Raw genomic sequence first — 12790 nt, forward strand, 5'->3', positions numbered from 1 at the left:
TTGGGCGGGTCATTCCACCAGGAGGGAACAGTTAATTTAAAAGTCTGTGAAAGTGATTTTGTGCCTCTTTGGGATGTTGGTTCACTTGCAGAACGCAAGCTTCTAGAGGCACATAATCTGAAGTAATGAATTTAGGTAAATGGGTGCAGAGCCAGTGGTGGTTTTGTAGGCAAACATTAATGCCTTGAATTTTATGCGAGCAGCTATTGGTAGCTATATGTGGAGAATAATGCACGACACTCAGTTCACTTTTTTTTTAACTGGCATATATAATTTTTTTTTGCAAATGAACTCTTCAAATGTAAATGTCCATGTAAATGTAAAGTAATGAAGCAGCAGAGAGTAAAATCTCACTCACTTGCCCTGGAAGCCGTAATACTGTCCCAGAATCCTCTTGTATTGTTCATGAGCGCAGAACTGGATGGCAGCGTATGGAATAACGCGCACCATCGTGGCCGAGTTTCCCCTCCACAGACTGAAGAAGCCATCCTTCAGATACGTGCGGTAAATTAACCTGTACGCCTCCTGGAAACCACAAACATCCCAGAATAAAACAGAATTTTTGTGTTTTGTTGTGCAAACCAATTCGATACCATTTAAACATCACAAACATTTAAAATAATATGCAAAACCACTGACACATTACATCAGATAAGTATTCACAAAGATGGAGAAAATTCTCACCTTAGCAGAGAATCTATTCGACGACACTAAAATGGGAAGATAAAGAGAAATATTCAGAGTTTCAGCCGATTTCAGCTGATAAAGAATAAATTAAACTTTCCAGCACTAGCCTATATAAAATATGGATTCCTATGCAACAATTATTGTGCAACTACAAGGTTTATTACAACTTACAGATTAATAAATGATTCTTATTACAAATTTGGAAAAAGATTATGTCAGAAGTGACCCAAACTCACTGGATCTAAACAAATCACACAAATGACCTATTTGTGGTGCAAAGGTGACAGGTTTGCATCCTTGTTAAGTTCACACAGGTGTGCTAGCAGAGAACCACAGGTGAGGAGTATCACATGAACTGATCCACTCACGCTTGACACTAAGAATCTGCAACTAATGCAATGACATTCAGACATCTACAGGCCAGACTGAGTGTTTAAATACTTCAGTGCATCTGTAAGTCAGTCAGGGAAGGTTTATAAGAGTTCTTGTTCTTGCCTTGGAAGATAATCTTGGTTCGGTCCAGCGGGGCGACGGCTGTTTTGGCCACGGCTCCTGCAAACGCCCCCGAGAGCAGAGAGTTCAAGACCGAGCGACCCGGTTTAAAACCCTGCGCACACACAGAGAGATCACACATTAGTTCTGACTCATGAGGATTTCCACACAGAAACAAATAAATGCAGCAGTCCATGTCTTCTAATAGATAACAGACACACCCAGTGCTAATGCCATAACATGTCCAGGCGCGAGCACATACTGTGGTTTCTGAGAAACACTCGAGCTCTCCCTCTAATCTTTAGAAAGCAGAACAGGTTTCTATTAACACTTCTACAAACCCTTGACCTGAATGATTGTCCGAACACGAGTAAAGCAGGAACACTGGGTTGAGTTCAACTCATCAGGTCCCAGCATGCTAAACAACTGAAAACTACAGACTAGTCTTCTGTTTGAGCAGCACTTAGTCACTTTGATACAAATGAATTTGCCCTCTTAATCAAAATATGAAGGCTCTAAAAACAACCTCCAATATGATCTTTTTCCTGAAAATGTTCCTACATGCTACAGACTAAGGCTCCACAATTTGGGGGGGGTGGGATTGTAATGGTGATTTTTCTGATGAAAATGTGAATTTAAAATGTGATTTAAAACAAAGTGATGAATAAATACTAAATAATAATAATCTAAAAATTACTAAAAAAATTGTATAAAAACTTTACAAGCCTCTCAGGTTTGCGTTGTTTATTTATTTATTTATTTAACATTTTTTTGGGTTGCACAATTTGACAATTTTTATATAAAGTGTTGTGATTATGCATCAATAATGTCTATAAAATAATAATAATAATAATAATAATAATAATAATAATAATAATTTTATTTACAAGATTTAATAAGATTAAATAAGATTTTTATTTAGTAATAATAATAATAATTATTATTATTGTTTATTATTATTTATTACTTGCAGCAGTCCATGTCTTCTAATAGATAACAGACACACCCAGTGCTAATGCCGTAACATGTCCAGGCGCGAGCACATACTGTGGTTTCTGAGAAACACTCGAGCTCTCCCTCTAATTTTTAGAAAGCAGAACAGGTTTCTATTCACACTTCTACAAACCCTTGACCTGAATGATTGTCCGAACACGAGTAAAGCAGGAACACTGGGTTGAGTTCAACTCATCAGGTCCCAGCATGCTAAACAACTGAAAACTACAGACTAGTCTTCTGTTTGAGCAGCACTTAGTCACTTTGATACAAATGAATTTGCCCTCTTAATCAAAATATGAAGGCTCTAAAAACAACCTCCAATATGATCTTTTTCCTGAAAATGTTCCTACATGCTACAGACTAAAGCTCCACAATTTGGGGGGGGGTGGGATTGTAATGGTGATTTTTCTGATGAAAATGTGAATTTAAAATGTGATTTAAAACAAAGTAATGAATAAATACTAAATAATAATAATCAAAAAATTACTAAAAAAAATTTATAAAAACTTTACAAGCCTCTCAGGTTTGCGTTGTTTATTTATTTATTTATTTTAAATTTTTTTGGGTTGCACAATTTGACAATTTTTATATAAAGTGTTGTGATTATGCATCAATAATGTTAAATGATCATCATCATTACTAAATAAAAATCTCATATTACTAAACAAAAACAAAATCAGAAATATTACTATTATAACATTGTATTGCAGTCTTTGTGATTTAATAATCACAAGCCATATTGCAATTTCAGTTTTATTTCTATTAATTGTGTAGAGCTTATACAGACACTAACAGCTCATGTGAATGTTCATTAAACACTAAAATGTATGATGGGTTTTACTGTAAATGGGTCGGTCAGCAACCCACATGGAAATAAAAACAAAGAAACATCATGCAAAATGATGAATGATGATCATCATACTAACTATAATATCAGCTCACCGAAAAAGAACATGACTCTTAGTCTAATTTTAAAAGTTTGGCATTAGTTTGTGCTTCAAATCATCCCACGCATCTTCAAAATCATTAAATTAAAAATAAAATGAAAATATTCATTCATATATAGTCACATTATAACACTCTCAAGTGTCTTATTGTCATTATAAAACAGTCAATACATAATGCAAATATTAAAGACACAAATTTGCTTTAAAAATTAATTTCATAGGAGCCGTCCAGTGATATGCACACCGGCTTCCAGGATTATTATAACTAATGGAAACAAAACCCTAAAAAAACATGTTAATTTCTTGAAATAAAATAAATGTTAACTGAAATAAAAATAAAATGCATAAATTTATTTTATTTCAGCTAGTAGCTGAAAAGGAACATTTCTCATTTAATTTAACTTGATGCACTAAATTAGCTAAAACTAAAATAAAAAATAATTTAAAAATAAATAGAATATAAATTAAAATGAAAATGCAAAGTGTAAAAAACAACAACAACTAAAAACTAATTTAAAAATATTATACGTAATATTAAAGCATAGTGGGACCATAGACTGTATAAAAACATGGACGTAGTGACGTGACGTCACCCGCAGGTTTCTGAAGAGCGGTTTTGAAGCTCAAAGTGGGCGGAGCGGGTCGTCGCCATCTTGGCAGCGCATCACTCCCGGATAATCGAAAATGGGCAAAGAGGCGGGAGCTGGTTGCTGAAACCACGCCCACCTAGCTCGACGCCGGTGACAGCAGCGGCAATCCACCTGTCACTCAAGTGGCCACGCCCTTAATTATGCAGAACTTTAAGGCTTAATATAATTTAAACGGATGAGTTATAAAAAAATTCACCCCCCTCACAGTTGTCATGAAGGGCAAAATTAGCTATATAGACCAAAATCTTTTTTTTGTACCAGGCTGTAAACATTTTTTTCTGCTGTAAAGTTGGGCATTTTAACATGGGGAGTCTATGGGACTGACTCCCTTTTGGAGCCTCTAGTGGCCAGTCGATGAATTGCAGTTTTAGTCACTTCCGCGTTGGCTTCACGTGAGAGGCTTGAGTGGGACTCTACAGCACCATTTTAAGAAAACAGATCAAGGAAAATACTACGGTCATTTGGAGTTAAGACCATCAGACGAGGGAAGGAACTTTCTTCCAACAGACATTTGATCCCAAGATCACAGAGGGAAAAATGAACCCATGAAATTAGATCATGACGGCACGCATTTTCCACTTATAAAATGGTAAACAGCTTTTAGAGTTCTTCCTAGCATGCCATCTTGATCTCATCAGTGAGTAATGCACTGGTAATTTGACTTCCTGTAGACTGGAAACACTGAGACGCTTCCCAAACACTGGCCTTCTGTTCTTCCTGCTGCATGAATGAAGGCCAGCCTAACCTCACAAACCGGTTTTTACATCTGCATTCTTTAACAACACCATGATTGTCCACTGATATGGTGATATGGTGCAACAGTCCTGTCATCATTTACTTGCCCTCAAGTCATACCCAGATGATCACAAATGATGTTTATGCTCCTAAATAAAGTTATACGGTTTTAAAATAACATAAGGATGAGTAAATAACGACAGGATTTTCTTCAAACTTTCTTGAAATAATTCAGTTGGAAAGGAACAGTGCAATCTCATTGGCTGTTCTCTGCTGTGGGCGGGTTCAGAAGGGAGTATTCTCACCTCTGATTGGCTGGAGGCGGGGCGTGGCAGCACTTCGCCCTTTGTCAGCGCCCCCTGGTGTTCTGCGTTCCCCATGCCGACCTGATCCATTCATACACGCCAGCGCGACACGCAAACACACACACTCACAACCAAACCTGGAATGACAAGAGAGAAATATTAGAAAGCAACACTATATCATATAACACTGCCAAACACATCACAGAAAATCTGCAAAGACATCTTCTAGATAAGAGATGGACCTCACAAAACATGTCAAGAACAAGTCTTTTTTGCATTGTGGCATTATTTTTAAAACAATTTAACATTAAGCAAAACAATGAGAATTATGTATTTAATTCACATGCAAATAATGTAACGCACAATGCAAAAAGGTAATACTTCACATAAACCAGAAACTAAATGCTTTTTTATTGAGATAATGCTAGTTTCATTTAATATTTAGAATTTTTTATATTTGTATTTTGCATTTTCATTTCTCAAAGTTTTAGTAGTTTTGTTTTGTTTGTCATTTTTTATTCGTTTTTTTTTTTTAATAATCTACACCGTTTTTATTAATTTAATTTCTGTTTTAGTTATTTTAGTATATCAAGTTAAACTAAATATAGCTGAAATCAAATAAGATTTTTTTATATATGTTATATTATTTTACTTAACATTTATTTTGTTTCAAGTAACATTTTTAAATGGTTTTAGTTTTAGTTAACTATAATAATCCTGTTTACAATAGGGTCTTATTTGTTATCAACAATATATGTTTATGTATTTTATTAGTTAATAAAAATATAACTGTTCATTGTTTATTCATGTTAGTTTACATAGATTAACTAATGTAAGCAACAACAACTTTTGATTTTAAAGGATGTATTATTAATCAATTAATCAACTTAAGTAACTAATGTACTGTTGATTGTTAGTTCATGTTAACTTAACTAATCTAACTAATGTTAACAAATTACATTTTATTGTAAAGTTTTACAAACGAAAAAAGCAAATCTTGTAAATAATCCTACAAAAAGTTTCATTTTGTTTATCTTATTTTTTTCTTTTGATTTTGAAGTGGAATATTTCTGTTAGATGTAGGCTTCTCCTCCTGCGTGTCTGGATGATTATTTGTCATATTAATCATATTCACAGGATTTTCAGCACCATCAATGGCAAATACTGAATTAATCTAACAGCTGTGATAAAAAATGAAAATCACTCATGCATAAAAATCCAATTGACTTGCAGAAGCAGGTCAGAGAAGCTGATCTGTGAATCCACGGCTGGATCAAATAACATCTGAAAGGGTCACATAGATGCACCTCTAATAATAGCACAAATGCTGAATTATTCAGGGTCCTGATGGCCGGAGATATGAACAACGCTTGAGCAACACTGCCCGATATAGCAACTTCATTTAGTTTTCTAAATATAATGCAAACATGATTTATTCTGCTGCTGGTCGTTACCAGGACAGAATAAAAAAAGTGAGCAAAAATCCAGCGGACATTCACAATGACCTCAAGGGTTTCGGTTCGCAATGCCTGATCAGAAACGCTTGGTGTAGCCGATTTAACTTTGGATAATATACTCAATACTAGTGTTAAAACTAAAACTATTAATAATCATTTTTGGTAGTTGCAATGAATCTGAAAACTTCTTGACTTCAAAAGAAAATTAGAAATGTTGCCTTGGTGGCTAACTGAAATAAATACATTTAAGTACTAAAATTGCTAAAACTAAAACTGAAATAATAATAAATCGAATATACAATAAAAATTATGAAAACACTAAACGAACTCAACTAAGTCCAACTAAAATTAAACCTGACAATGTATTAATAAAAGCTCATTGAAAATATTAATATTTACGGTAACACTTTACAATAAGGTTAAATTTGTTAACGTGTTAAATATATTAGTTAGCTATCGAACAGCATATGTGACTCTGGAGCACAAAAGCAGTGTTAAGTCGCTGGGGTATATTTGTAGCAATAGCCAACAATACATTGTATGGGTCAAAATTATAGATTTTTTTAGATCAGTGATTTTCAATTCTAGTCCTGGGGGCCCCCTGCTCTGCACATTTTGCATGTCTCCCTTATTTACACACCTTATTGAGATCATCTTCTCATTAGTTCAGTTCATGGATCTCTCTCCTAACGAGCTGATGATCTCAATCAGGGGTGTTAAATAAGGGAGACATGCAAAATGTGCAGAGGCTCCCAGGACTTGAGAACCACCGTCAATCCCAACACCTACTAATGCACTTTTAGGATTAAATGTTGTATCCGTTAACATTAGTTACTGTAAACTAACACGAATGTGACATTTTTTATTAGGTAACATTCACAAAGGTTAATAAATGCTATAAAAATTGGCTCATTGTTAGTTCATGTAAACATATTAGACCTTGTAAAGATTTAGTTCAACTTGAAATACTAAATGAACTAAAACTGAAATAAAATGATACAGCAGGTAAAATAAGTATTGAACACGTTACCATTTTTCTCAGTAAATATATTTCTAAAGGTGCTGTTGACTTGAAATTTTCACCAGATGTCAGTAACAACCAAAGTAATCCATACATGCAAAGAAAACAAAACAAATAAGTTCAGAAATTAAGTTCTGTGTATAGTTTCTCCATACAGGAGGCGTCTTGAAGCTGTCATTACCAACAAAGGCTTTTGTACAAAGTATTAAACACATTTCAGTAGTTTTTCCTTGTGTCATTCCATTTTATTTCACATAACTTAAATTCTTAATTTCTATTTGTTTGGTTTTCTTTGTATGTATGGATTACTTTGGTTGTTACCGACATCTGGTGAAAATTTCATGTCAACAGCACCTTTAGAAATATATTTACTGAGAAAAATTGTGACGTGTAACAGCAAAGCAAAAAAGACTATAAACTGATGCAAGGCCTTGAAATTCTATCCATTTTAAGAATTTTTGTATTAATTTTGCAGATAATAATAAGCCCCAAGAAGCCGTGGTTTACAGTGAATTTATAACAGCTAAGGGGCGTTGTTAGGTACGACGTGAAGCAGAGTAAAACCACCTTAGCTGTTATAAATTCACTGTAAACCACGGCTTCACGGGGCTTATTGCTTTTATAAAACGGTTATTCCATATACGTAGTAAGGTTTCACAAAATAAAACAGAGCAAATAAATTGTAATGATATTAATAAAAACAGTATTCTTCCACCAAACAATGTAGTTCCTCAGAATCAGTTGTGGTTGCAACAAAGTGGTTGCCGAGCAACACACAGAAGTAAACAAAGGTGTATGTTTGTAGAGTAATTTACAACAGCTTCGAACGTGGCTCAGCCAATCAGAATCAAGGACCGGAACTATCCGTTTCATAATACTTATTTTACCCGCTGTATATATTAAAAAAAGAATTAAAATGACAAAAACAACAAAACTAATAAAACTTTAACTGAAATTTTAATAATAAAAATAATAATACAATTCAAAATCTAAAAATAAAGTTAAAGGGATAGTTCTCCCATTTTTTACTTTTTACTATGGAAGTCAATGGCTACCGTCAACTGTTTGGTTACCAACATTCTTCAATATACTTCATTTGTGTTCAGCGGAAGAAAGAGCAGGAACTCATACAGGTCCGGAACACCATGAGGGTGAGGTAATGACAGACTTTTTATTTTTGGGTGAACTGTCCCTTTAAAATCTGAACTACTCAAACTACACTGAACTAGCCGGCCAGTCGAACCTGAGCTCTATTCTCAGCGGTGGAGGTGAACGAGGCTCAGTGGGTGAAAGGTCCTTCAGGCTGACACACATTCAGCACATACGAACCCTTCAGACCCTCACAAGTCCTGCAGCAGCACAATCTTGAAACGCTGCATGGCATGCCACATGTGACGCACTCAGTCACTGTAACCCTGAGACTTTAGTGCTGTGAGATGCAGACTGACTTGCTAACCCTCGTTTAGTAATTCATGATTAGGCTTTTAACAGCTTTAAACCCCAGGTTAAGCAACATTTCACAGTTGGGATTTTCATGCATGAAACTGCATTTTAATCTTCAGCAAACTAATCTTGGTTTCAATGTTTCACAATGTTCATACACTGAAGAGAAAAACTGGTGTTGAAAACATTTATTACTATAAATTTCACAAATAAATACAAAGAAACGGCAAGCATTACACTGAATTTTTAAGTAGAAAGATCATTTATTTTAATGATCTTTGTTGTATTTACAACGTCATACTTTATCCTGGGTAAAATATTAATAGTGTGAAACCTACAACAAGATTACCTTGTTAACCTAGGGTTAAAAATGACACGGGGTTAAAGAATTTCAAGAGTGAAAAGGTTTTTTTAATGATTAAATCGCCAAGGCGACTGAGAGCAGGATCTGTTCCCCATTGGGTTGAAGTATTGGGACCATTTCCAAAACACTCCTGTCGTGTCTGCCTCGCTCTTTCTCAGTCTTTTATGCTCCCTGCGGATCCGATGACAGATCCACTGAAAGTCTTTTGTGATTAGCAAGGAGCGGAAATACCAAACAACCAACAAAAATAACAACAGCAAACAAACAGTGACAGTATAAACACAAGCAACGGCTTATGTGGAACTGCACACTGTTATGCACGCATAGAAAACGGATGTTAACATGCTAAGACAGGCTATAAATGTGACATAAAGCAAGGCTTTTCAATTGTTTAGATGCCACTAAATATAATCACCCTTGTGCACATCCTAAAATTTAAAAGACAGCTACTGTATATATTTCCATGTATAAAGACCCAATTTATACTGTGCAAAATAGGGCTGTACAATTAATAGCATGCGATTGTAATGCGCATCTCGTCAGTAAAGCCGGTTCCGTGATTGGTAGTAAATCGCCATCACCTGCTTTCAGATGGAGTGGCATGCACTACACAGAGCCATAGTTCACTGACAATTAGGCAATATCGCGTTCATAATCGCAGATGAATCGCATTCGATTATGAACGCCTAGCTTGTCAGTGATCTACGGCTCGGTGTATTAAATGCCGCTCCATCTGAAAGCAGGTGATGGCGATTTACTACTAATCACAGAACCAGCTTTACTGACGAGATGTGCATGACAATCGCATGCGATTAATTGCACAGCCCTAACTAAAACAGTTCATCTGTCATCAAGTGTGTTTATCAAGGGTGCTAAAGCGCCATTCGTTCATTTATAAAAGAGAACAAATTTAAATTGAATAAATAAATATAAAGTAGAATTAAAATAGAATAGGAAGTGCTAGAGTTAGAGGGTCAAATAAAGATGGAACAGATGTGTTTTTAGTCGTTTCTTGAAGATGGTTAAGGACTCAGCTGCTGGGATTGAGTTGGGCAGGTCATTCCACCAGGAGGGAACAGTTAATGAAAAAGTCAGTGAAAGTGATTTTGTGCCTCTTTGAGATGGCACAATAATACGCCGTTCATATAAATGTGTAAAACATTCACTTTTTATTACATTATTTTTTTTTAACTCACTATAGTATTGTACTGGTAGATGCATTACTTATTTTAATATTTAATTTAGTCTATTTTTATTTTTTTCATTATTTTCATGCATTTTAATTCATTAATTTATTTATTAAAAAATTTAATATTTATATTTATATATAATATTTACATGTCATTAATGCATGCTTTATAAAAATTATTGTCTATTTGGCTTAATATTTACTTTAAAAAAACTCACTATAGTACTGTACTGGTAGATGCATGCCTTATTTTAATATTTAATTTAGTCTTTTTATTTTTTTCATTATTTTAATGCATTTTAATTCATTAATTTATTTATTAAAAAATTAAATATTTATATTTATATATAATATTTAGAACTGTTGAAGACAACACGCGCTAGACGCAAACACTGCACTGTGTACCGTTTTATTAAAGTATCTGTTGATAAAATGCTATTTGATATTTGTGGTGTGCTTTATTAACATGACTATATATATATATATATATATATATATATTAAACATCACATACTTTTTCATGCATTAAAACAGCACTGTGTTTAATAAAACCAAGCAAAGACCAAGCTAGTCAACACCAACCTAAACACTTATTTATGAAACATGTCATAATCATTACGCTGTCTATTTTGACAAACAGCTTACCAAGTAAAAGCATCAAATACAACATACCTGTCAACAGAACATTAAAGCTTATTTATACATCACACCAGATTCATTTACAACCAAGGATTAAGTTTGACGATGTAAACCTATCAAATATAAAACACTTTTCAACACCAATAGGTTTTTTTTTGTGTGAAACACACCATGACTGTTTATTTAGCGAAATGACGTCAAATGAAATCGTCCGTTATTAAATATTTACTCAGATGAACTCATGACACATTTCTCAATATCAGTATCAAAGTGCTTTAGCCTTTTAGCCTGTTAGCAAAACAACTGTTATCATGACATTTCAACAGAGCTCTCGCTTACCTGACTGTCTACCGACTTTAGCGGAATCTGATGACGATCTGCTCAAACATTCCCATGCTGTTGGTCTGCTAAGCTCATAAACAAACATATGATGAAGTGATAAACTCCAGTCACCATCCACTTACATAAACAGCAGGCAGCTAGTCAGTTACCATCCACACTAAAAACCCGCTCGCGCGGCTGCAGGCGTCCGTTTAGCAGGAAAGCCGGTTAAACACATTTTATTTCACTTCCACTTCTGCTGCTGTAACTTTGAGCTGCTTTACTTGCGCACTTCACGCGTCTGAGGTGGTGCTGTCACACTAGCACGCGAGCGTTGAAGGGCGAGACCCGGTGCATTGTGGGAGTTGTAGTCCGGAGCGGAAGCACGCCTGACGTGGATAGGCTCGTTCGAGGGGAGTAATTAGTAGAAAGGGTGGGGTTTGGAGTTTTAGCTAGAATAAGCCAGAAATAGCGAGAAAGGCGTGTATATTTTATGTTCACGTGTGAAGTATTATGGTATCGACACGAGTATTACGCCTTTGGACGCGATGCGCTGATAATGCCAGGGTGTGCCATATAATTATTTTGGTATCTGGTAATCAGATCATAATAATGACTATATATTTATTTGAAGCACTGCTGAAACACTACTCGTTCGCAGAAACTAATACTTAAAAACACCTTGGTACCATTGAAGTTTGATATACAGTATCAGTACTGTACATATATAGTATATAGTACATAGAATATCACTGTTTTACAATATTTAAAAAACAGTAGTACCATTTAGGGCTACATCGCTAAATAATTGTCATTTTTGTAAATGTAGCATTGTTTCTATTAATATTTAAATAATTTTTTTTTTTTATATTTAACGTCTTTTACTTCACTTTTTCATTGTAGGTAATATATTTTTTTTATTTGTTTTGAGTTTTTTTTTTTTTTTTAGAAATGTCTTTTTTTAATTATTACATCATGGTTAAACTAAACTAAAATACAAAAAATAATACACTGTAAAACTATTAAACTAAACTAAAAACTTTAAACTAACATAAGTTTAAGTTTTTTATATTTTATAAATATTTTTTTATATTTATATATTTTTAGTTCAGTTAATGTTTAAGTAACAAAAATAATTTATGGTTTTAATTTTAGTATGGCATATTTCTGTGTATTAATATCTAAGACCACTACTGAACCACGATACCTCAGAAAAAAAGTTATCAAAGCAATGATAATTTCTACCAAAATACTTGTTACTATAATTATAAAATGTGCATTAAATAAAAATGAAATAAAAGCTAAACTTTAAAATTAAATTTAAATATTTTGAAGGCCTATTATACTATATATATTATTGCAGTTAGATATTTTAATGTATTATGATTTTACAGTTGCAACTATAAATGGTATTTCAGTATAAATGTACGGTACATTTTTGTAAGGGAATATTATGGTCAGTGTGTAATATAGACACATCAGTGTGAGCCTAGAGCTGCTTGATTTAATCACAAACACTATCAGTTCTAGAACAGAGCGGGTTT

General features: G+C 34.0%; 1 pseudogene; it reads right to left on the minus strand.

Moving 5' to 3' along the window:
- The window catches only part of LOC107723215 (mitochondrial coenzyme A transporter SLC25A42-like), a 15289-nt pseudogene extending 3662 nt beyond the window's left edge, over nucleotides 1–11627 (minus strand).
- Between the last annotated feature and the right edge of the window lie 1163 nt (nucleotides 11628–12790).

The sequence above is a fragment of the Sinocyclocheilus rhinocerous genome, unplaced genomic scaffold, assembly GCF_001515625.1.
Source record: "Sinocyclocheilus rhinocerous isolate Xijiao unplaced genomic scaffold, SAMN03320098_v1.1 scaffold2770, whole genome shotgun sequence".
Taxonomy (NCBI): domain Eukaryota; kingdom Metazoa; phylum Chordata; class Actinopteri; order Cypriniformes; family Cyprinidae; genus Sinocyclocheilus; species Sinocyclocheilus rhinocerous.